Source organism: Balaenoptera physalus (assembly GCF_965194825.1).
Source record: "Balaenoptera physalus genome assembly, chromosome: 7".
Lineage (NCBI taxonomy): Eukaryota > Metazoa > Chordata > Mammalia > Artiodactyla > Balaenopteridae > Balaenoptera > Balaenoptera physalus.
The window spans coordinates 111,319,987-111,346,878 of record NC_138886.1 but is presented as its reverse complement, the minus strand read 5'-3'; the positions used below and the strand labels follow the sequence as shown (position 1 = coordinate 111,346,878).

General features: G+C 36.6%; 2 long non-coding RNA genes across 2 annotated transcripts in view; both read left to right on the top strand.

Annotated features, from left to right (window-relative positions):
• LOC309664125 overlaps positions 1-26,892 on the top strand; it is a 764,383-nt gene that overhangs the window by 646,513 nt on the left and 90,978 nt on the right. The window lies entirely within an intron of this gene.
• On the top strand, positions 38-26,514 carry LOC309664111. Its single transcript, XR_014265624.1, has 2 exons — positions 38-148; positions 15,679-26,514. It is a non-coding gene; the product is annotated as an uncharacterized lncRNA (long non-coding RNA).

Below are 26,892 nucleotides of genomic sequence, written 5' to 3'. Positions count from 1 at the left end.
CCGGACACGTGATGACAACACAACAAGCGACGGGGCGGGGCGGGGGCGTTCCCAGGCGAGCGACAGACGTGGAGACGCGGGAGTCACGCTGACGCGCGCGCCAGGAATGAATTCCTGCGTGTCATTTGTACCGGCCGGATGGAGTGAGGTATGCGGCTGTAAGTGGGGTAGAGGATGGGGAGACGTGTGTAATGAGGAAGTGCAAGGCCCTCAGGTGCTGGCACGCAGGTCTCCCACACCTACAGGACCAACGTTATTTTATCCAATCCGTGAGCATTTCTTTTTTAATATCTGTAAGGACTCAGTCTGTAATAGGTATCGTGGTAACACAAAGTAAGCAAAAGTCCCCGTGCCTCCCCGTCATAAATCTAAAATAAAGCTGGTGGAACACTGACACGCCAGTGAACAATGTAAGGCAGGCCAGACTTTTTCGTTGTTAAACAATTTTTTAAAAAAATTAATTACAAACAACACGCAATCATTACTTTAAAAAAAGGAAAATTTCAGGAAAACATAGAGAAGAAAATAATCACCCACATCCCATCACTTAACCCATTTCTGGGACTTGACATGGCAAGCCATGTTTCGTTTACGTGGGTGACAGTAAACTATGTTCCTAAACGCTCCACCTACTTCCTCTCTCCATGTTTTTGTCGTTTCCTTGGTTTCATTTATGTGTGACATCTATTTTTCTCATTTGTCTTTTAACCTTGTTTCACTTTGCTGAAGTTAAAATTTTCAGGCAATGAGATCTATTACTTTTATATGACTTGGGAATACCCTCACACCTTGATTTTGAATCTACTCCCTAAAATTTTTTTCTAATTTTCTTATAGGTTTAATTTTTATATTTATACCCCTAATCCATCTGAAACTTATTCTTGTATGCGTAAATTGCTTAACTTCAATTCTTCCCAATTGACCCAACAGTATTTATTAATTTTTAAGTCGTCCTTTCCACCCTGATTTGAAATTGCACCCTTAGCACATTCTAAATTCCCACAAAAATGGGAGTTCATTTCAGGTTTCTCTACAGTAGCTCTATTAGATAACTATTAGAGAAAGTTTGTTTAAAATTTTTCTTTGACTGTTTAATTACTCTTCAGATGAATTTTGGGGGGATAACTGACATACAAAATTGTCTTCCATTCAGACATATCCCTCCTTATTCTATTTTTATTAAAAATTTTAAAAGGTGTTCTTTAAAAAGATCTTAAACATTTCATAAACTTTTTTTGAGTTTTAGTATAATCTTATACTCATTTTTTAAAAAAACATAGAAAGTTTCCTTTTCTATGTTCTTAAGTAGGTAAAATTGAAATTACTTTTCTGTTTCCCTTAAGGAAACATCCAGACCTAGTGGGGTTTTTTTTTTTTGCGGGAGCGGGTAGCTCTGTTTCTGTAGGATGTTACCTTTATTTCTTATGTTGTGTTATTTGGACTTTATTTTCTTATGATTATATTACCTAACGGTTAATCTATTTTATTGGCTCTTTTAAACCCAGTTCCTTCTTCCTAATTGTATGATTCTTAAATCCTTTTTTATCAGCTTAATTGAGATATAATTCACATACTATACAATTAATCCATTTAAAGTTCACAGTTCACTATTTTTGTTATATTCACAGAGTTGTGCAGCCATCACCACAGTCTAATTTTGGACTTTTGTCACCCCCAAAAGAAACCCTATGCTCATTAGTTATGTCTCATTTTTCCTAACTTCTTACATTTGATGCTTATTTCATTCATTCTTTCTTTATTTGGGTATTTAAGAATTTTTCCCTGGTCAGAGTATGTTTCTGTACTATTTCTAGTTTGGAGATTTTTCTTAGGTTTTCTTTGAAGTGTAATACATCGTTCCTTTTGGGGAATGTTCGATGAGTATTTGAAAAGAAGGTATGGTTTCTGTGTTCAGGGCAGCAGGTTTGATGTATCTGTTGTACTACCTTAATAATAATGTCATTTAAGCTTTTTATATTTCCCCCCCTCTATGTCTTATGGATTTCAAGAGGTCAATTAACATTTCCCACTCCTGATATGTTTCTATTTCTTCTATCTCTTTTGTCGTTGAGGCTTCATTATTTGATGCATAGATGCTCATAACTGTGTCTTTATCATTATGAATTGGTCATAATTTTGTCCTCAGGCCAACCTTGTCTGTTATTGAAATCATGATTCTGGTTTTTATTATTGTTATTATTGTTGTTTTTGTTCAGTTGCAACATTTTGATGTACTTCTACCCACTCTTTTAATTTCCTACTTTTCTGAATCACTTTCTATTAGGTGTATCACCTGATAACTGCAGAAAAGTAGTCTTTGCATTAGGATGTAATCAGAATTTCTTTTTCTTTTAATAGGGCAGTTTAACACATTTACATTTATTGATAGTTTACATGTATTTGGATTTAATATTGTTATTTTACATCGTGCTTTCCAATTAATATCTTAAAATATCTTTCACTATGGCCCTATTTTTTTTCCAATGTATTTCATTGTATAACCTAGAAATTTTAATTTTTGTTCAATTAGTAACCTTTATAACTGTATATTTATATAATTCGGCCATTTCTTTAGATGGTTTCATTTAATGCTCAGAAAGGAACAATAGTGAAATTAGTATAATGCCCCTTCTTCCTCCTTTCCCTCTCCTACCCACGTTTTTAGAAGATCATGTTCTGTCTTAATATTTACCTGCATGTCCATAGCCTAACTTTATGAGTTAAGGAGCTGAAAAAAGACCAAACTAAACCAAAGGCTAGCAGAAGGAAATAAATAATAAATATTATAGCAGAGATAAACATAATAGGCAAATAGTAAAATGACAGAGAGAATCAACAAAACCAAAAGTTGGCTTTTTGAAAATATCAACAGAATTGACCAGCCTTTAGCTAGACTAACAAGAAAAAGAGAAGAAGCAAATAGCTAGAATCAAAAGTGAAAGTGGGGACCTTACTACCGACTTGACAGAACTATGAGTAAGAGAATAATGTGAAGAATTATATGGCAACAAATTATAATTTCTCAATGGTTACCCTGAAGGTTAAGTTACATTTAGCATCCTAAGTTTATAGCAATGTACAGTTGACCCTTGAACAACATGGGATTGAACTACACGGGTCTATTTGTATGTGTTTTTTTTTTTTTTTCAATAAGCACGACTATAATAATACATGATCCGTGGTTGGTTGAATCCACAGGGGTGGAACCTCAGATACAGGGGGCCCATTGTAAAGTTATACGTGGATTTTCAACCGTGCCCATAACCCCCATGTTGTTGAAGGGTCAAGTGAAGTTGGAATTGATACCGACATAGCTTCACTGACATAGAAAAACTCTGTTCCTGTATAGCTTCGCTCCCTTTTATGATGTTATTGCTGCAAATTATGTCTTGATACGTTGTATGCCCTTTAACCTAGACTTATAATTATTATTTTATGCATTATTCTTTTAAATCATATAGGAAACAAAAAGAGGAGTTAACAGACCAAAACCACGGTAACAATGGTTTTATGTTTACCTATGTACTTACCTTTACCGGGGTTCTTAAGTCTTTGAGTTACAGTCTAGTATCCTTTCGTTTCAGCCTGAGGATTTTTTTTTTTTAAGCATTTCATGTACTGAAAGTCTACTAGTGATGAACTCCCTCATTCCTTAGTTGGGAATGTCTTGATTCCATCTTCATTTTTGAAGGATAGTTTTGCCAGATATAGAATTCTTGGTTGGTAGTTCTTTCTTTCAGCACTTTAAATGTATTTTCCTACTATCTTCTTACCTCTGTAGTTTCTTTTTTTTTTTTTTCTTTTTTCTAAATGGAAACACAAAAGACCCTGAATAGCCAAAGCAATCTTTTTTTTTTAAAAAAATTCTAAAGTAACTTGTTTTAATTTTATTTATTTATTTATTTATTTTTGGCTGTGCTGGGTCTTCGTTTCTGTGCGAGGGCTTTCTCTAGTTGCGGCAAGCGGGGGTCACTCTTCATCGCGGTGAGCGAGCCTCCCACTATCACGGCCTCTCTTGTTGCGGAGCACAGGCTCCAGACGCGCAGGCTCAGCAATTGTGGCCCACAGGCCCAGCCGCTCCATGGCACGTGGGATCCTCCCAGACCAGGGCTCGAACCCGCGTCCCCCGCACCGGCAGGCACACTCTCAACCACTGCGCCACCAGGGAAGCCCACCTCTGTAGTTTCTGATGAGAAATCATCTCTTCAGAAATTCGTTTGTTTTATCTTTTAGATTCCACATATAAGTGATAACATACAGTAATATAACATACAGTATTTGTCTTTCTCTGTCTGACTTATTTCACTAAGCATAAATACTCTCTAGGTCCATCCACACTGTTGCGAATGGCAGAATTTCATTCTTTTTTATGGCTGAGTAATATATGTGTGTATATTACATATTCTTTATCCATTCATCTATTGATGAACACTTAGGCTGCTTCCATATCTTGGCTATTGTAAGTAATTCTACTGTGAACATTGGGGTCATGTATCTTTGCAAATTAGTGTTTTCGTTTTCTTCAGATACATACCCAGGAGTAGAATTACTGGATCATACAGTAGTTCTATTTTCTGTTTTTTGAGGAAACTTCATATTGTTTTCAGTAGTGGCTGCACCAATTTACAATCCCACTGACAGTGTACTAGGGTTCCCTTTTCTCTACATCCTTGCCAACATTTGTTCTTTGTAGACTTTTTGATGACAGCCATTTTGATAGGTGTGAGGTGATATCTCACTGTGGTTTTGATTTGCACTTCTCTGATGATTAGCAATGTTGAGCACTTTTTCACGTGCCTGTTGGCCATCTGTATATCTTCTTTGGAAAAAATGTCTATTCAGGTCTTCTGCCCATTTTTTAATTAGGTTGTTTGGTTTTTTGTTTGTTTTTTGATGCTAAGTTGTATGAGCTGTTTATGTATTTTGGATATTAACCCCTTATTGGTCATGTCATTTGCAAATATTTTCTCCCATTCAGGAGGTTGTCTTTTTGTTTTGTCTATGATTTCCTTTGCTGTGAAAAAACTTTTAAGCTTAATTAGGTACCATTTGTTTAATTTGCTTTGTTTCTTTTGCCTTAGGAGACAGGTCCAAAAAAATATTGCTACCATTTATGTCAAATAGTGTTCTGCCTATGTTTTCTTCTAGGAGTTGTATGATTTCTAGTCTTACATCTAGGTCTTTAATCCATTTTTTGGGTTTTTTTTTGAATTTTCTTTTATTTTTTTATACAGCAGGTTCTTATTAGTCATCCGTTTTATACACATCAGTGTATACATGTCAATCCCAATCTCCCAATTCATCACACGACCCCCATCCCCCTGCCACTTTCCCCCCTTGGTGTCCATACATTTGTTCTCTACATCTGTGTCTCAATTTCTGCCCTGCAAACCGGTTCATCTGTACCATTTTTCTAGGTTCCACATATATGCGTTAATATGCGATATTTGTTTTCTCTTTCTGACTTACTTCACTCTGTATGACAGTCTCTAGACTCATCCACGTTTCTACAAATGACCCAATTTCGTTCCTTTTTATGACTGAGTAATATTCCATTGTATATATGTACCAATTCTTCTTTATTCATTCGTCTGTCGATGGGCATTTAGGTTGCTTCCATGACTTGGCTATTGTAAATAGTGCTGCAATGAACATTGGGGTGCATGTGTCTTTTTGAATTACGGTTTTCTCTGGGTATATGCCCAGTAGTGGGATTGCTGGGTCATATGGTAATTCTATTTTTAGTTTTTTAAGGAACCTCCATACTGTTCTCCATAGTGGCTGTATTAATTTACATTCCTACCAACAGTGCAGGAGGGTTCCCTTTTCTCCACACCCTTTCCAGCATTTGTTGTTTGTAGATTTTCTGATGATGCCCATTCTAACTGGTGTGAGGTGATACCTCATTGTAGTTTTGATTTGCATTTCTCTAATAGTGACATTGAGCAGCTTTTCATGTGCTTCTTTGCCATCTGTATGTCCTCTTTGGAGAAATGTCTATTTAGGTCTTCTGCCCATTTTTGGATTGGGGTGTTTGTTTTTTTAATATTGAGCTGCATGAGCTGTTTATATATTTTGGAGATTAATCCTTTGTCCGTTGATTCATTTGCGAATATTTTTTCCCATTCTGAGGGTTGTCTTTTCGTCTTGTTTGTAGTTTCCTTTGCTTTGCAAAAGCTTTTAAGTTTCATTAGGTCCCATTTGTTTATTTTTGTTTTTATTTCCATTACTCTAGGAGGTGGATCAAAAAAGATCTTGCTGTGATTTATGTCAAAGAGTGTTCTTCCTATGTTTTATAGTGTCCGGTCTTACATTTAAGAGTTTTATAGTGTCTGGTCTTACATTTAGGTGTTTAATCCATTTTGAGTTTATTTTTGTGTATGGTGTTAGGGAGCATTCTAATTTCATTCTTTTACATGTAGCTGTCCGGTTTTCTCAGCACCACTTATTGAAGAGACTGTCTTTTCTGCATTGTATATCCTTGCCTCCTTTGTCATAGATTAGTTGACCATAGGTGCGTGGGTTTATCTGTGGGCTTTCTATCCTGTTCCATTGATCTATATTTCTGTTTTTGTGCCAGTACCATACTGTCTTGATTACTGTAGCTTTGTAGTATAGTCTGAAGTTAGGGAATCTGATTCCTCCAGCTCCTTTTTTTTCCCTCAAGACTGCTTTGGCTATTCGGGGTCTTTTGTGTCTCCATACAAATTTTAAGATTTTTGTTTTAGTTCTGTAAAAAATGCCATTGGTAATTTGATAGGGATTGCATTGAATCTGTAGATTGCTTTGGGTAGTACAGCCATTTTCACAATATTGATTCTTCCAATCCAAGAACATGGGATATCTCTACATCTGTTGATATCATCTTTAATTTCTTTCAACAGTGTCTTATAGTCTTCTGCATACAGGTCTTTTGTCTGCATAGGTAGGTCTTATAATTTTCTGCATACAGGTCTTTTGTCTGCTTAGGTAGGTTTATTCCTAGGTATTTTATTCTTTTTGTTGCAGTAGTAAATGGGAGTGTTTCCTTAATTTCTCTTTCAGATTTTTCATCATTAGTGTATAGGCATGCAACAAATTTCTGTGCGTTAATTTTGTGTCCTGCAACTTTACCAAATTCATTGATTAGTTCTAGTACTTTTCTGGTGGCATCTTTAGGATTCTCTATGCATAGTATCATGTCATCTGCAAACAGTGACAGTTTTACTTCTTCTTTTCCAATTTTTATTCCTTTTATTTATTTTTCTTCTCTGCCATGGCTAGGACTTCCAAAACTATGTTGAATAATAGTGGCAAGAGTGGACATCCTTCTCTTGTTCCTGATCTTAGAGGAAATGCTTTCAGTTTTTCACCATTGAGAATGATGTTGGCTGTGGGTTTGTCATATATGGCCTTTATTATGTTGAGGTAGTTTCCCTCTATGCCCGCTTTCTGGAGAGTTTTTATCATAAATGGGTGTTGAATTTTGTCAAAAGCTTTTTCTGCATCTACTGAGATGATCATATGATTTTTAGTCTTCAATTTGTTAATATGGTGTATCACATTGATTGATTTGCATATATTGAAGAATCCTTTCATCCCTGGGATAAATCCCACTTGATCATGGTGTATGATCCTTTTAATGTGTTGTTGGATTCTGTTTGCTAGTATTTTGTTGAGGATTTTTGCATCTATATTCATCAGTGATATTGGTCTGTAATTTTCTTTTTTTGTAGTATCTATGTCTGGTTTTGGTATCAGGTTGATGGTGGCCTCATAGAATGAGTTTGGGAGTGTTCCTTCCTGTGCAATTTTTTGGAAGAGTTTGAGAAGAATGGGTGTTAGCTCTTCTCTAAATGTTTGATGGAATTCACCTGTGAAGCCATCTGGTCCTGGACTTTTGTTTGTGGGAAGATTTTTAATCACAGTTTCAATTTCATTACTTGTGATTGGTCTGTTCATATTTTCTATTTCTTCCTGGTTCAGTCTTGGAAGGTTATACCTTCTACGAATTTGTCCATTTCTTCCAGGTTGTCCACTTTATTGGCACAGAGTTGCTTGTAGTAGTCTCTTAGGATGCTTTGTATTTCTGTGGTGTCTGTTGTAACTTCTTTTTCATTTCTAATTTTATTGATTTGAGTCTTCTTCTTTTTCTTGATGAGTCTGGCTAATGGTTTATCAATTTTGTTTATCTTCTCAAAGAACCAGCTTTTAGTTTTATTGATCTTTGCTATTGTTTTCTTTGTTTCTATTTCATTTATTTCTGCTCTGATCTTTATGATTTCTTTCCTTCTGCTAACTTTGGGTTTTGTTTGTTCTTCTTTCTCTAGTTCCTTTAGGTGTAAGGTTAGATTGTTTATTTGAGATTTTTCTTGTTTCTTGAGGTAGGCTTGTATAGCTATAAACTTCCCTCTTAGAACTGCTTTTTCTGCATCCCATAGGTTTTGGATCGTCGTGTTTTCATTATTATTTGTCTCTAGGTATTTTTTGATTTCCTCTTTGATTTCTTCAGTGATCTCTTGGTTATTTAGTAACGTATTGTTTAGCCTCCATGTGTTTGTGTTTTTTACGTTTTTTTCCCTGTAATTCATTTCTAATCTCATAGCATTGTGGTCAGAGAAGATGCTTGATATGATTTCAATTTTCTTAAATTTACTGAGGCTTGATTTGTGACCCACGATATGATCTATTCTGGAGAATGTTCCATGTGCACTTGAGAAGAAAGTGTAATCTGCTCTTTTTGGATGGAATGTCCTATAAATATCAATTAAATCTATCTAGTCTATTGTGTCATTTAAATCTTGTGTTTCCTTATTAATTTTCTGTTTGGATGATCTGTCCATTGGTGTAAGTGAGGTGTTAAAGTCCCCCACTATTATTGTGTTACTGTCGATTTCCTCTTTTATAGCTGTTAGCAGTTGCCTTATGTATTGAGGTGCTTCTATGTTGGGTGCATATATATTTATAATTGCTCTATCTTCTTCTTGGATTGATCCCTTGATCATTATGTAGTGTCCTTCTTTGTCTCTTGTAACATTCTTTATTTTAAAGTCTATTTTATCTGATATGAGTATTACTACTCCAGCTTTCTTTTGATTTCCATTTGCATAGAATATCTTCTTCCATCCCCTCACTTTCAGTCTGAATGTGTCCCTAGGTCTGAAGTGGGTCTCTTGTAGACAGCATATATATGGGTTTTGTTTTTGTATCCATTCAGCGAGCCTGAGTCTTTTGGTTGGAGCATTTAATCCATTCATGTTTAAGGTAATTATCGATATGTATGTTCCTATTACCATTTTTTTAACTGTTTTGGGTTTGTTTTTGTAGGTCCTTTTCTTCTCTTGTGTTTCCCACTTAGAGGAGTTCCTTTAGCATTTGTTGTAGAGCTGGTTTGATGGTGCTGAATTCTCTTAGCTTTTGCTTGTCTGTAAAGCTTTTGATTTCTCCATGGAATCTGAATGAGATCCTTGTGGGGTAGAGTAATCTTGGTTGTAGGTTCTTCCCTTTCATCACTTTAATTATATCATGCCACTCCCTCTGGCTTGTAGAGTTTCTGCTGAGAAATCAGCTGTTAACCTTATGGGAGTTCCCTTGTATGTTATTTGTCATTTTTCCCTTGCTGCTTTCAATAATTTTTCTTTGTCTTTAATTTTTGCCAGTTTGATTACTATGTGTCTAGGTGTGTTTTTCCTTGGGTTTATCCTGTATGGGACTCTCTGCACTTCCTGGACTTGGGTGACTCTTTCCTTTCCCATGTTAGGGAAGTTTTCGACTATAATCTCTTCAAATATTTTCTTGGGTCCTTCCTCTCTCTCTTCTCCTTCTGGGACCCCTGTAATGCAAATGTTGTTGCGTTTAATGTTGTCCCAGAGGTCTCTTAGGCTGTCTTCATTTCTTTTCATTCTTTTTTTCTTTATTCTGTTCCGCAGCAGTGAATTCCACCATTCCGTCTTCCAGGTCACTTATCCGTTCTTCTGCCTCAGTTATTCTGCTATTGATTCCTTCTAGTGTATTTTTCATTTCAGTTATTGTGTTGTTCATCTCTGTTTGTTCTTTAATTCTTCTAGATCTTCGTTAAACATTCCTTGCGTCTTCTCGATCTTTGCCTCCATTCTGTTTCTGAGGTCCTGGATCATCTTCACTATCATTCTTCTGAATTCTTTTTCTGGAAGGTTTCCTATCTCCACTTCATTTAGTTGTTTTTCTGGGGTTTTATCGTGTTCCTTCATCTGGTGCATAGCCCTTTGCCTTTTCATGTTGTCTATCTTTCTGTGAATGTGGTTTTTGTTCCACAGGCTGCAGGATTGTAGTTCTTCCTGCTTCTGCTCTCTGCCCTCTGGTGGATGAGGCTATCTAAGAGGCTTTTGCAAGTTTCCTGATGGGAGGCACTGGTGGTGGGTAGAGCTTGCTGTTGCTTTGGTGGGCAGAGCTCAGTAAAACCTTAATCCACTTGTCTGCTGATGGGTGGGGCTTGGTTCCCTCCTTGTTGATTGTTTGACCTGAGGCGACCCAATATTGGAGCCTACCTGGGCTCTTTGGTGGGGCTCATGGCAGTCTCTGAGAGGGCTCACGCCAAGGAGTACTTCCCAGAACTTCTGCTGCCAGTGTCCTTGTCCTCACAGTGAGACACAGCCACCCCCTGCCTCTGCAGGAGACCCTCCAGCACTAGCAGGTAGGTCTGGTTCAGTCTCCTATGGTGTCACTGCTCCTTCCCCTGGGTCCCAGTGCGCACACTACTTTGTGTGTGCCCTGCAAGAGTGGAGTCTCTGTTTCCCCCAGTTCTGTCAAAGTCCTGCAATCAAATCCCGCTAGCCTTCAGAATCTGATTCTCTAGGAATTCGTCCTCCCGTTGCCGGACACCCAGATTGGGAAGCCTGATGTGGGGCTCAGAACCTTCACTCCAGTGGGTGGACTTCTGTGGTATAAGTGTTCTCCAGTTTGTGTGTCACCCACCCAGCAGTTATGGGATTTGATTTTATTGTGTTTGCGCCCCTCCTACCATCTCATTGTGGCTTCTCCTTTGTCTTTGGGTGTGGGGTATCTTTTTTGATGAGTTCCAGTTTCTTCCTGTCGATGATTGTTCAGCAGTTAGTTGTGATTCTGGTCTTCTTGCAAGAGGGAATGAGAGCACATCCTTCTACTCCACCATCTTGAACCAATCCTCTCCATTTTTTTTGTTTTTTATATACGATGTGAGGAAATGCGCTAATTTCATTCTTTTACATGTAGCTGTCCTGTTTTCCTGGCACCACTTATTGAAGAGACTGTCTTTTCTCAATTTTATATTCTTGCCTCCTTTGTCATAGATTAATTGAGCATAAGTATGTGGGTTTATTTCTGGGCTCTCTGTTCTGTTCCTTTTATCTATTTGTCTGTTTTTATGCCAGTACCATGCTGTTTTGATTACTGTAGGTTTGTAGTATAGTCTGAAGTCAGAGAGCATGATACCTCCAGCTTTGTTCTTTTTTTCTTAAGACTGTTTTGGCAATTTAGGGTCTTTTGTGGTTCCATATAGATTTTAGGATTAGTTGTTCTAGGTCTGTGAAAAATGTCATGGGTATTTTGATAGGGATTGCATTAAATCTGCAGATTGCTTTGGGTAGTATGGACATTTAAAAAAATATTAATTATTTTAATCCAAGAACACAGGATATCTTTCCATCTTTGTACCATCTTCAGTTTCCTTCATCAGTATTTTATGGTTTTCAGAGTATAGCTGTTTCACCTCAGTAGTTAAGTTTATTCCTAGTTATTTTATTTTATTTTTTATGAGATTTAAATAGGATTATTTTCTTGCTTTCTCTTTCTAATAGTTATTAGTGTACAGAAAAGCAACAGATTTCTGTATATTAAGCTTGTATCCTGCAACTTTGTGAATTCATTTATTAGTTCTCCAATAGCTTTTTGGTGGAGATTTTAGGTTTTTCTCCATGCAGTGTCTGTCATCTGCAAATAGTGACAGTTTACTTCTTTCTGTATTTTCTTTGGGAAGGTGTCTGTTAAGGTCTTTGGCCCATTTAAAAAAAATCAGATCATTTGTTTTCTTCTTTGTATATTTTGCAGAACAGTCCTTTATGAGATATGTCTTTTACAAATATCTTCTCCCAGTCTGTAAATTGTCTTTTCTTTCTCTTGCCAGTGTCTTTCAAAGAGCTGAAGTTTTTTATTTTAATGAAGTTTACCTTATCAATTATTTCTTTCACAGATTGTGCCCTTGGTGTTGCAATGAAAAAGTCATTGCCAAAAGCAAGGTCTTCTAGATTTTTTTCCTATGTCATCTTCCAGTTTTATAGTTTTATGTTTTACATTTAGATCTGTGATCTATTTTGAGCTAATTTTTGTGAAGGATGTAAAGTCTGTGTCTAGATTCATTTTTCTTCTTTAGCCTATTGATGTGATGGTTTACATTAATTGATTTTCTAATGTGAACCGGCCTTGCATACCTGGGATAAGTCCCACTTAGTTGTGGTATATACTTTTTTTAATACATTGTTGGATTTGATTTGCTAATATCTTTTGAGGATTTTTAAGTTTATGTTCATGGGAGATATTGGTTTACAGTTTTCTTATAATGTCTTAGTCTGACTTTGGTATTTGGTACCCCAAGTTTGGTATTTGGTATTAGGGTATGCTGGTCTCATGGAGTGCATTAAGAAGAATCCTCTCTGCTTCTATCCTCTGAAACAGATTCTAGAGAATTAATATGATTTCTTCATTAAATGGTTGTTATAATTCACCAGTGAACCCATCGTGGCCTAGTGCTTTATGTTTTGGAAGATTTTTGATTATTAATTCAATTTCATTAATAGATATAGGCCTATTTAAATGGCCTGTCGATTCTGGTGTGAGTTTTTGCACATCTTATCTTTCAAGAAATTCATCCATTTCGTGTAGATTGTCAAATTTGTAAGTAGAAAGTTATTCATAGCATTCCTTTATTTTCCTTTTAATGTTCATGGGATCTGTATTGATGTTCTCCTGTTCATTTTTTTTTTCTTTTAAATTTCTGTCCTCAAGAATCCAAGTGGGGAAAGCTTACATTCTTTTTTTTTTTTTTTAATTTTTTAAAAAAATTTATTTATTTTTGGCTGTGTTGGGTCTTCGTTTCTGTGCGAGGGCTTTCTCTAGTTGTGGCAAGCGGGGGCCACTCTTCATCGCGGTGCGGGGGCCACTCTTCATTGCGGTGCGCGGGCCTCTCACTATCGCGGCCTCTCTTGTTGCCGAGCACAGGCTCCAGACGCGCAGGCTCAGTAGTTGTGGCTCACGGGCCTAGTTGCTCTGCGGCATGTGGGATCCTCCCAGACCAGGGCTCGAACCCATGTCCCCTGCATTGGCAGGCAGACTCTCAACCACTGCGCCACCAGGGAAGCCCCCCTGTTCATTTCTTATATTAATAATTTGTGTCCATTCTCTTTTATTCTTAATTAGCCTACTGAATGGTTGATTGATTTTATTGATCTTTGAAAAGAACCAGCTCTTTGTTTCTTTTATTTTTTTCTATCAATTTTCTGTTTTCTATTTCATTGATTTTTCTTTTAGTTTTTAATACTTATTTTCTTCTGTGTTGTTTTGACTTAATTTGTTCTTCTTTTTCTAGTTTCCTAAGATGGGACCTTAGATTATTTATTTTAGATCTTTCTTCTTATTTTAATACATGCATTCAATAGTATAAATGTCTCTAAAGCATTGCTTTCACTGCCTTCCACAGATTGTGATTACTTATGCTTTAATTTTCATTTAGGTCAAATATTTTTATATTTCTCTTGAGATTTATTTGTTGACCTGTGTGTTATTTAGAAGTGTGTTGTTTAATCTCTGAGTCTTTTGTGATTTTCCAGCTTCTTTCTGTTATTGAATGCTAGTTTAATTCCACTGTGGACTGAGAGCAGTTATTATATGACTTCTATTCTTTTAAATTTGTAAAGGTATGTTTTAGGGCCAGAATGTAATTTAGCTTGGTGAATGTTTCATGTGAATTTGAGAAAAATGTGTATTCTGTGGTTTTGCATGAAGTAGTTTATAGATGTCCGTTATATCCAGTTGAACAATGGTGCTGTTGATTCCCACTATGTCTTTAATGGTTTTCTGCTAGTCTAATCTGTCCATTTCTTACAGAGGTGTGTTGAAGTCTCTGACCATAATAATGGATTCATCTATTTCTCCTTGCAGTTCTAGCTGTAAAATAAAAAGCTTTTTTTAAAATTAATTAATTAATTATTTTTGGCTGTGTTGGGTCTTTGTTGCTGCACACAGGCTTTCTTTAGTTGCAACAAGCGGGGGCTACTCTTCATTGCAGTGCAGGGGTTTCTCATTGCGGTGGCTTTTCTTGTTGCGGAGCACGGGCTCTAGGAGAGTGGGCTCAGTAGTTGTGGCTCACGGGCTCTAGAGCACAGGCTCAGTAGTTGTGGCGCACGGGCTTAGTTGCTGCACAGCATGTGGGATCTTCCTGGACCAGGGCTCGAACACACGTCCCCTGCGTTGGCAGGCAGATTCTTAACCTCTGCGCCACCAGGGAAGTCCTCATTCCTTTACTTTTAATCTATGTTTGTTTTTCTGTTTAAAATAAACTTTTTTGTAGGTAACATGTAGGTGGGTGGTGTTTTTTGATTCACTCTGACAATCTCTGTCTTTTAATTGGCACATTTAGGCCGTTTATGTTCAAAGTGATTATTGACATAGTTGGATTAATATTTACCACATTTATCACCATTTTCTTTTTTTTTCTTTTCTTTTTATTCAGTTTATTTACACTAACTAAATAAAAACAGTTTACCCATTTCTTCTACCCCTGTATTGTGCCTCTGGTGACCACCAATCTCTTCCCTGTATCTATGAGCTTGGTTTTATTTATTTATTTATTTATTTGATTCTACATAAAAGATCATATGGTAATTGTCTTTCTCTGTCTGACTTATTTCAGTTAGCATAATGCCTTCAAGATACATCCATGTTGTGGCAAATGGCATGATTTCATTCTTTATTATTGCTGTTGCTTGTTACTGTTTTTTGTTTTTTGCCCAGGTTCTTCCTATTTTTGTCTTCCACTCTTTTCCTGTCTTATGTAATTTTATTGGACATTTTATATGATTCCATTTTCTCTCCTTTCTTAGCATATCATTTATACTTTTTTCCCTCTTTTTTCACTGGTTGCCCTAGAGTTTACAATATACATTTACAACGAATTCAGATCTACTTTCAAATAACACTGTACTGCTTCCCAGGTAGTGTGAGCAACTTATAATAACAAAATAATCCTAATTCCTCCATCCCTTCTCTAGTATTTATTTATTTATTTATTTATTTATTTATTTAGGGCTGTGTCGGGTCTTCGTTGCTGCACATGGGCTTTCTCTAGTTACAGCGAGCAGGGGCTGCTCTTTGTTGCAGTGCATGAGCTTCTCATTGCGGTGGCTTCTCTTGTTGCAGAGCACGGGCTCTAGAGCGCAGGCTCAGTAGATGTAGCACACGGGCTTAGTTGCTCCATGGCACGTGAGATCTACCCGGACCAGGGCTCGAACCCATGTCCCCTGCATTGGCAGGCGGATTCTTTTTTTTTTTTTTAATTAATTTATTTTTATTTATTTATGGCTGTGTTGGGTCTTCGTTTCTGTGCTAGGGCTTACTCTAGTTGTGGCAAGCGGGGGCCACTCTTCATCGCAGTGCGTGGGCCTCTCACTATCGTGGCCTCTCTTGTTGCAGAGCACAGGCTCCAGACGCGCAGTCTCAGTAATTGTGGCACACGGGCCCAGTCGCTCCATGACATGTGGGATCTTCCTGGGCCAGGGCTCGAACCCGTGTCCCCTGCATTGGCAGGCAGACTCTCAACCACTGCGCCACCAGGGAAGCCCCGGCAGGCGGATTCTTAACCACTGTGCGACCAGGGAAGTCCCTTCTCTAGTATTATTGTTGTCATTTATTTCACTTACATGTGAGCATATATACATCGTTGCTATTATTATTATTTTGAACAAACTGTTATCTGTTAAGTCAGTTAAGAATAAGAAAAATACCTTTTTATTTCACCTTCAGTTATTCCTTCTCCAATGCTTTTCCTGTTTTTCTGTAGATCCGAGTTTCTGACCTATATCATTTTCTTTCTCAAGAAAAACATTTCTTGCAAGGCAGGTCTACTGGAACAAATTTCCTCAATTTTTGTTTGAGAAAATCTTTATTTTTCTTTCATTTTTGAAGAATAATTTCACAGTATACAGAATTCTAGATTTTTTTTCTCTCAACATTTTAAATAATTTACTCTCTTCTTGCTTTCATGATTTCAGAGGAGACGTCACTTGTAATTCTTATCTTTGTTCCTCTGTAGATAAGGTGTTTTTTTCTTTAGCTTCTTAAGAATTTTTTTCTTTATCTTTGATTTTCTGTACTTTGAAAACAATATGCTTTGGTGTCATTTTATTTTGTTTTGCTTTTTAAATTTTATTCAAGTTTATTTATTTTTGGCTGCATTGGGTCTTTGTTGTGGCATGCGGGATCTTTTGTTGTGGCCTGCGAGCTTCTCTCTAGTTGTGGCACGCAGGTTCCAGAGTGCGTGGGGTTTGTAGTTGCAGCACGCGGGCTTAGTTGCATCGTGGCATGTGGGATCTTAGTTCCCTGACCAGGGATTGAACCCCCGGCCCCTGCATTGGAAGGTGGATTCTTATCACTAGACTACCAGGGAAGTCCCTGTTTTGTTTTGCTTTTATCCTGCTTGGTGTTCTGCGTTTTTTGTATTAGTGATTTGGTATTTGATGTTAATTTAGGGGAAAACTCTTAGTCATTATTTTTTTCAAATATTTCTTTTTTTCCTTTTTCTGCTTTTTTCTCCTTCTGTTATAAGCTGTGTATGTTACACCTTTTGTAGTTGTCCTACAGTTCTTTTGTAGTTTCCCTAAACGGGAAAATGATGAAGGAAATCATACCAAGGCACATCATAATTGTGTGGCCAAAAAAAAAAGTGATAAAGAGAAAATCTTAAAAGCAATAGCTAAAAAACGACACATGACTTACAGACAGACAAAGATAAGAAAACAGCAAACTCCTCATTGGGAACTATGGAAGGCAGAAAGTATTGGAATTTCTTAAAAGTGCTGAAAGCACAAAGTCTACCAAGAATCTATATCCAATGAAAATTTCCTTTAATAAATACATTACAAGATATCACATCATCATTAAATATGCCAACATCATAATAGCTACTGTTTAATGCCAGAAAGTGTGCCACGTAAATTACTTCAGTTGATCCTCATCACACCCTGTGAGTTTAAGTATCATTATCAGTATCATTTTACCAGTGAGGAATCTAAAGCTTAGATACATTGAGTAGCTTCAGCAAGGTTATAGAGGACTAATCAAAAAGCCAGGATGTATTCACTCAATCATTCAATAAAATATTCTTTGAGCACCTATCAGGTGCCAGGCATGTTTTGGCATCCAGATCACTGCAGTTAAGAAAGCTTCTTGGGACTTCCCTGGTGGTCCAGTGGTTTAGACTCTGTGCTCCCAGTGCAGGGGGCCCGGGTTCGATCCTTGATCAGGGAACTAGATCCCACATGCCTGCAGGCCTCAACTAAGACCCTGACCGGCCAAATAAGTAAATAAATAAATATTAAAAAAAAAAAAAAAGAAAGAAAGCCTCTTTATTGTAGCTTCCTATCTCAGTAGTGAGACAGGTAATTATCACGTGTGTGATTGAAATAACTTCAGATAGTAACAAGCACCAAGAAGAAAATAGAAGGTCAGGGGTTGGTGATGAAGACTGACTGAAGCATGTGGACTAGATTTAGTCCGCAGAAAACTCTCTGAGGAGTAGACATTTGAACTGAGACATAACGGGGCAGCCTTGTGATGATCAGAAACTTGGCGCGCTCAGAGCACAGGAAGGAGGCCTGAGAACGGGAGCAGAGAGCACAGACAAGAGCACTTGAGGAGGAGAAGGGCACGAGAGACAACGGCCGGCTCTCCAGGACTGCGTAAACTGCATTAGGGTTTCCTTGATGTAGGGAAGCAGGTTTCAGTTACGGCAAAGTGCATTACTGAGTAAAACCTGAGTTACTCCCAACTGCCCTGGTAAATGTCCCTCTCCCATATGTATCATGGTGAGAAAAGCCACATGCAAGTGAGTTCCTAGTTAGGGGGGCAGGACATGTGGTCTAGCCGGCCCCACTTTGGGGGGAGGCCTGAAGGTGAGTCTGTACCATCAGACATGTTATTTACCACGAGGGGACACTTGTGTATTACGTAGGAGTCACGCTGGGTCCAGATGCCTAAGAGTTTGTAGATACTACACTGTACGTAGTGGATGTATACACGTTGCCTTCATCCACACCCAGTTAGCTAATACATCAGCTAGAAGGTGGTGTCAGACATTTACAACAGCAGCGAAAGTTACTGTGTACTTAATGTGAGCCAGGCTTTATAGGTACCTCATATAGATCATTTCCTGTTTAGTTCTCTCAATAATCTTACAAGTTAGGTATTATTACTATTTTACAAATAAGAAAACTGAGACACTTGCAAAGTACCATACACAAGATGACAGTGATAGAGCTAGTACTCGAACCCAGAACCACTTGACTGCAAAGTACAGACTCACCGCTACTATGCTCCCTTTTCATTTTCACACACATGTGAATGAAGTGGCCAGTGTATTCCGATTGTAATCTAGTTTCTTGACCTCCAAGGCCCTGTCTAGAAAAATGGCTCTGGTTGGGCCAGATTCTTCTTTACCCGGATTTACAGAGATCCCACCTGGACACACCAGCTGCACTGCCAGGCACCCTTCCTTCAGAACTTTTTACTAATCAGAGTTCCTACCTATTAGTTACGGGGCTATACGAAGTTTAGTCTATGAGGTGTAATTATTTAGCATTTGAGTTGTAGGAAAGGATTGGTTTCCTTTCAAATGCTCAAAAAAAAAAAAAAAATGCTGGCTGCCTGTGCATTAATCCAGGAAATGATTTCTCTCAAATTATAGTTTTACTTTCCTGTCAGGAGAAAGAGCCACAGTTGTATCTGCAGAAAATATTTTGCCTTGATCCCTGAAGTTTCATCGAGTTCGAGAACTCTGCAGTGTTATTGCTTTTGGGAAAATAAGGACCAAATGATATAAATCAGTCAGGAAATGGACGTACTGATCCCCAATTTTGGGAACTGCTTTGGCACCTGTAATATTGATATCTAAATTAGGATCTTAAGGGAATTCCCTGGAGGTCCAGTGGTTAAGAATCCGAGCTTTCACTGCTAAGGGCCTGGGTTCAATCCCTGGTGGGGGAACTAAGATCCCACAAGCCACGCGGTGCAGGGCCAAAAGAAACAAACAAAAATAAATTAGGATCTTAAGCTTATCACACTAACAAAGCTTTGTCTACACCCTTTCTGGTGGGTACTGTGTATCCAAATTTTAAATGTGGTCTATTGATCTAGAACTTTCACTTTCAGGAAATTGGCCTAACAAAATAATCAAAGAGTCTGTACGTGGATAGTCATTGCAGCATTATTAGCAACAAAAAATTTAGAAAAAAAATCTAGATGTGGCCAATAAAGTCAGTTTAATACACAATGGTATATCCTTGTAATGCAGTCATTAAAAATGAAAATGTTTATCAGTGATGGGAAAGTGTGGGCCATAATGTGAAAATAGTTTACAGAACAGTATGAATAGCACTCTATGTTTTGTATATATGAAAGCAAAACAAATGATCTCTGAGAGGTAGAACTGTGGATGGACTTTTTTTTTTCTTTACTGGCAGTCTAAAGTAGTGGTAAGACTGTGGGCTCTGGAGATGACCAACTGGGTAGTATTTACTAGCTGTGTAGCTCTAGGCAGGTTACTCTGAGAAAATTATGTAAAATCCTTAGTACAGTGCAATTATCATCATCATCATTACCATTATAAAGTGGAAATTAAGTAAAAATACAGATGTCTTTAACCTCAGAGAGGCATTGTGTGTAATGTAGCACAAAAAACCATGGGACCTGGAGTAAGAAAAACTGGGTCCCGTGTCCAGGCTTACCAGTGGTGAGATGCTGGGCGAGTCACGTCCTCTCTGAGCCTGATCAAGGGTCGAATAGGGACAGTAATCCTCTCTCACTATCTCAGGGATGTAGTAGGGATCAAATGGGATGTTTCTAAGAGCGCTACATAAACCATGATGTACTCTGCAAACTATTTTGTAATTATTAATTATATTGAGTACGAGTTCCATGTCATACCCAATTACAAATAATTTTGCCTTGTTTTGGCCCTAATTCTAAAGCAGAAGAGGTGTAAACTTAGTGGTTTCAGAAGGAAGAGAAGTCAGTAAACATGGTAGAATAAATTGAAGAATGAGCTGTTGAGAGGCCTTCTCATCCAGTGAGCAAATCAACTTTTCTGCAGGATCGGTCATCATTTGCTGCCAGTTGAGAGTGAAGGGAGGCTAAGAGGAGGAAAGAACTTTATAGTATTTTCTTAGACTGGCAGGGTTCCAGGTGTGGCGTTACCCCACATCCTAACCCCCTTGTTCTTTGCCACTTAAGGTAACAACTACATAACCTGATCAGGGGATCCTTTCAGGCGTTACTAAGTAAACTGTGTGCAGCAAGAGTTTGATCTAGTTTGGGGCTAATAAATTAACATTTTCAAAGATACTGTGAGGAAGCAAAATGTCACTTGCAAAACTTCAAATTATGGTGCTTCATTCCGCGGACTCTGCTGAGAGATTCAGAGAATAATAAAATAATAATACATTTCAATTCTCAAAAGGGACATATATTACAGTTCTCTTTGTAGAGTGACTCACAGCTAATGTGACCCTTGACAGAACAATTTTATATTGTGTCATCTTTCAAATGAGGAGTTTGGTTTAATGACATTTGAGGTCCCTTTAAGCAATAAAGTAATTCTTTATTGATGTATATAGATCAAGATTAATTAATGCTAATGGGGCACATTATTTGGTATTTTGGAGTGAATACTTCACCTATAACAATGTTTACCTCTTATAACCTTAATGGAGTTCAGAATTAGAACATCACTAATAGAAATGAAAATACAATGAAGGAATAAAATGATTCATAATAAAACCATCAAACATAATAATGAACATAAAATAACTTTTTCTCATTTTAAGTTGGACAAGGACTTTCTAACCATAAATAACTCTTTGGTTTGACTATGAAATCATAAATGAAAACCCAGTTTATGGTATTTTGTTAAAGTAGTCTGAGCAGACTAAGACAAAGGATAAGAGAATGTTATGAATAACTGTGCTCATAAATGTGACAGCTTAGGTGAAATGGACAGTTTCCTTGAAGGGCAAACTGCCAAAACTCATTTAAGAAGTGATAGATAATTTGTGTAATTTTATGTCTTCAAAACAATTGAATTCAGATAACAACCTTTCAATAAGGAGGCCCAAGTGGCATCACTGGTGAATTCTACCCAACATTTAAGGAAGAAATTATATGAATTCTACCTACAATCTTCAATAATATAGGTGAGGAGAGAAACATTTTATGAGGTCAGTATCACACTGACCAATGACATTAAAAAGTAAGGAAACTATAGATCAATATCTCTCATGAACCCTGAAGCAAAAATACTGGTTCCACAATTAAAAATCAGTGTAATTCACCATGTCAACATTATGAAGAATGATCATTTTAATAGATGCAGAAAAAACATCTGACAAAATCCAACATACATTCATGATTAAGAACTCTCAGAAAACTAGGAGTAAAAGGGAATTTCCTCAACCTGATAAAGACCATCTACAAAAATCTACAACTGATACACTTAATGGTAAAAGACTGCATGCTTGCCCCCTAATATTGGTGACAAGGCAAGGATGTGTCTGATATCACCACTCCTTTCACCATCATACTGGAAAGTCTAACCAGTGCAGCAAGACAAGAAAAAGAAATAAAAGGCGTTGGAAAGGAAAACTGGAAAGACTGGAAAAAAATAAAACATTTATTATAAATAATAATAATCTGCAGACATGACTACGTAGAAAACTTTTAAAAAATCTACATAAGTGAATCTGGCAAGGTGTCAGGATACAAGGTCAAAATACAAAAATCAATCGTATTTCTAGATATTAGCAATGAACATTTTGGAAATTGAAAATTTTTAAAGTACCATTTACAAAAGCACACACAAAAAAACCCATAAAGTACTAACAATATATGTGCAAGATCTGTATGCTAAAATCTAAAAACACTGATAAAAGAAATAAAGACCTATATAAATGGAGCAACATGCTGCATTCATGGATTGGAGGACAAATATTAAGACGTCCACTCTCCCTGAACTGGTCTATGGATTCAATGCAATCATTATCAAAATCCAAGCAGGTGGTTTTGTTCTTATCAACAGGCTGATCCTAAAATGTACATAGCAAGGCAAAGGAACTAAAATTAGCAAAACAGTTTTCAAAAAGAACATAGTTGCATTACTTATGCAAAGCTACAGTGATCACGCAATGTAGTATGGGTGAAAGCTCAGACGTATAAACTAATGGAATAGTTCAGAAATAGACTAATGCTGTGTCAACTGATTTTCAACAAAGGTGCAAAGAAAAATGAACCTCAATCTATATATGGTACATATATAATTTTTATATGTAAACAAATACAAAAACCAACTCAAATCAGACGTAAATATAAAAACTGAAAACTATTAAGCTTCTAAAAATATTAAAAATTTTTGTCACATTAAGTTAGGCAGATTTCTTAGATATGACACCAAAAGCATAACCCATTAAAGAAAAAGTTGAAAAAGTGGACTTCTGTGAAAATTAAGAATTTCTGCTCTTCAAAAAGCTGTGAAAAGACAAGCCTCATACTGGAGAAAATATTTATAAAGCACATGTGATAAAGTCTGGTATCCAGATTATAGAAAATAATATCTGACTAGAAATATGTAAACACAAATTGGGTTACCATTTTTGACTTTTTCTGATTGACCAAGATAAAACACGAGGTTTTTGTTCATTATTCAGAGTGTGAAGATAGGGGTGTATTTGTGATGGAACTTCCATTTTTGGAACAGAAACTTGACAATATGTACCAAATCTTAAATACACCCATATCCTTTAAATACAGTAATTACAGTTCTAGGAATGTATCCTAAAAATCTTACACACCAAGGCTGGTATGTGTGGTCGCTATTCCAATACTTCCACTTGCAAAAATGAAAATAAAAACCAATCTTGATAACAGGCACTAGTTAAATAAATAAAGGATCAGCCACAGATTATGAGGCTATGCAGAGGGGAAATCTGGCTTAAAGTATGCCCAGAAGAGAGAGAACAAAAGAAATTCATACAAATGTGAATGGGAGTTTTCTCTGCATGATTAACTGCTGGGGTATTTTTTCTTTTTTTGGTCTATCTGAAGAACATGTATTCAGAAGGCAGAAGTTACCTTTTTTTAAAAGGAATTTAGACATTCCAAGAGTTTAATCAGCATAAACGTGCAACATGAAATTCCTGGTCTCCTTGTAAAGGAGAAAGCTAACATGGTACATAAGGATCTGATTTTGCAAGGGGAAGGGGGCAGACTGAGTAATCTATGACTGAAAGGGCAGTTCATAATTCTCTTCCAGTTTCATTTTTGCTACTTCTCCCATAAGGTATGACCACGACAGCATAGTTGATATTTGGGTTCCCCCTCCGTCACTCACTCCAGGATCATGAATAGCGGTTTTATTTGGGCATAAATACACTTCGGACTTCCCCTTTATCTGGTTCCCAATTTGGTTTCTAATAATGAAGCTCTTTCAATATAGAAACAGAATCTCATTTATGCATTCATTCTCAAAAATACAAAAATTGTGTTGGTCAAGGCTTAACTGGTGTCCCCTAGTGGGAAAGTCCTCAAATAACTGGCTGCTGTTCATGTAAGTGTAGAACATTTTAAAAAGGTAAATAAATACTAGCTTTCTCCCTTTAGGCCAGTTTAATTATGTTTGCCAAATTCCTCCTTTTGCAGGAAACTAAATTTTGTAGTGCCTTCCTTTTTATAGGTACGTGCTAAGGTGGGCCGTTTCATACGTATTAACTTTAAGCCTGCAAGGTGGGCGTTCCTTTCTTACACAGTAGGTCACAAAGTTCAATATCATTATGCAATAACATGTCAAGGAGACAAAACTCAATTTACCATTACACTTAAAACCAGCATCTGAGAACCTCAAGACTTTGCAAATTCTCTAAGCTTTTGATTAATACCAAAGAATGAGACATAATGTCTTGACCTTATATGCGCAGTTACAAGATGAAGCGGAACGAGTTTCCAAGGCTTTCTGGAGAGGAGGGGTGTATAGAAAACCTCTTTTAACCATGGTCTCTCTCACACACACACAAAGCTTTAATTATCAACCATCTCAACAGATAAATATCTAAAATAGTAGTGCTCTCAAATACTACAGTAAAATTGACTTGATTCTTGATTACCTAGCATATACCTGTCTTTTCTTTCTTTTTTGGGGGGTAGTGGTTGGGCTTGGCTTTGTTCTTCCAGAAGTGCACATTACTATCTCCCCTTGAATTTTTATGTGGCAGAGAGAAGATGCTGAAGCAGTGTTCCCCAACAAGGTAATGGTTTAAATTTCACTAAAATACTTTTATCAGTAACTGTTTAGCTTTCACAAATAATTTTCCAAGAATAAACACGTTACTTGTATAAATACTGTTACAAACTAAAAGAACCTCAGTTTTATTATTTTTAGTTTTCCTTAGGAATGTCTGTGAACAGAATAATTCTCACATTGAAGGTTTTTTTTTTTTTTTTTTTAATCCTCAATTTGAAAGGAAAAAGACTGTGTGAATGTACTTTTCTCTTCCAAAAAGTCTCAGGGCTTCACAGAAGAAAGCTTAATATCCAAGAGTTAAGTTATATAAACATGAGTTTATACAGATACAGATTTATATAACTATTTCCCAGCCACTAAATAAAGATCAAGAGATTAACAGAATGAAAGTTCTTTTTCCTACCATAATTTTTCAAACAAACAGGTTAAGACAGAGGGACAGAATACGTATATATTTGTAGGTGTCAAGAGAATAGGAGAACACAAGCAACTTGACAAGACTAAGTTTATTCTATAAAAGATTAACCACGACCATGAGTGGCTGGACTTATAGTTTGCTACACCAAAGAAATTAAAAATTGATACTTGAGAATATTGTTACAATAATTTATAATAGCATTCCTTTATATTCCTATATAGAAGCAATGCTTCTCTCTTAAATATATAAAACTAACCCTTAGTGTCATGGATGAGAATCATCAGAGCTACTGCTAAATGAAAGAACAATTTCCAAGAGCTGTTCGATGGTGTTATTTCAATACCTACACCCAAACTTTAGGGAAACAATCTCCCAAAAAGATCTTCTGGAAAACTGCCTGATCAGAGAGAAAGAGAGTATCAGTGTCTGCTCATGGCAGGGGAGTAGCCCACTTCCAAGTCAAGCATGAAGAAAAACACAAATTATGAATGTACCCAAGATCCCCAAATAAATTAGTAAAAGTGCCATTATTTTAAGAATTATCAGACATATAATCAAGGTGTTTAAATACAAATTCAAATTTGTTAAGTCCAAAAGATACAGTAATTTTATTACATATAATTTCTCCTGTGTGCTAAAAATGTTAACTTACAAGACATAATATCTGTATAAGTGTAGAGGGAATAACGGTGGAATTCTTTAATCATTTTTCATTGGTGAGAAGAGAACAATAAGGTAGTGGACAAATAAGAAGCACTCAGAGTCCTCTAAAACTCAAGGCTGTATATGACTGCTCAACCAAAACATACTACCATTTTCTAATATAAATGCCTACTCATTTATCTTTTAAAAATAAAGGTCATTCTTTCTCCATTAAAGCTTCTGCAAGATTGACACAAAGGTTCATTCTACCTATTAAAAATAGGGGTACTCTTCATCTTTGGATAAGGTATCACCATTTAGGGAAAATGTAGTCATATACATATTACTAAATTTTTATTTGAGGCAGCTGTTGGAATCCATTAAGCACTTTTGGAACACTGTGCCTTTAAAGTTTGTCTTTAACATTAATAGCTTTGGAAAACCAAAAATAAAAGAAAAACATCTATGACAAAGTACATTTCATTCAGATTTGATAGCAGTAAAATACAAAAAAAAAAATTTAGTGCAGTGTCAATTTTATCTATGTAAATCACTTGAGGATAGTTTTATGTTAACGGTTTATGACTGATAAAAAAAGTTTTAACTTGTTTAAAAAGTTTAAGACTTTGACTTAGTATTTAGTAATGCAAAAATGAAATTAAGCACTGTAAAGTCTTTAAAAATGAAGTTCTACAAATTTGGTTCCCATTTACAACAGTTTCATTAACAGATAATGAACTAAGTGTAGATACAATGTATCCAATACCCTTATAACTACTGTAAAAAAAAAAATCTCTAGTAGCATGTATAGATCATGATATCCTTAGTAATATCAATATATAGTCAAAACATGTTCATACAAAACCAATACCTCACCTCCTCCATGTAAAAGAACACTTATTAAAAATAATTAACAAAAATACCCATAAAACAATGGAACCTCATTTCATTTCACTGCACCCAAAGCTATGACACAAAGTATTTTCTTAAAGAGGTAGATTAAAAAGAAAAAGAAAACCAGATTCTCCATTCTTTGTCACTTTTATTCAGTAGTAGTTTTTTTTTCCTTATTTTCAGTGCCAGACACGGCAAGGAGTGATTACAGCCAACTGTTATTAAAACATTTGTTCGCAACATATACCCCCTTTACCACTGACCCCAAACTGACTCGTTTTGTGTGCTTTCGTTCTTTCCTTTTTTATACCACCACCAAGACTGGGTGGAGGGGCAAGGGTAAGAGAGATGAAGGGGAAAAGTCCAGGAGGCCAGAAGAGGAGGAATGCTACAA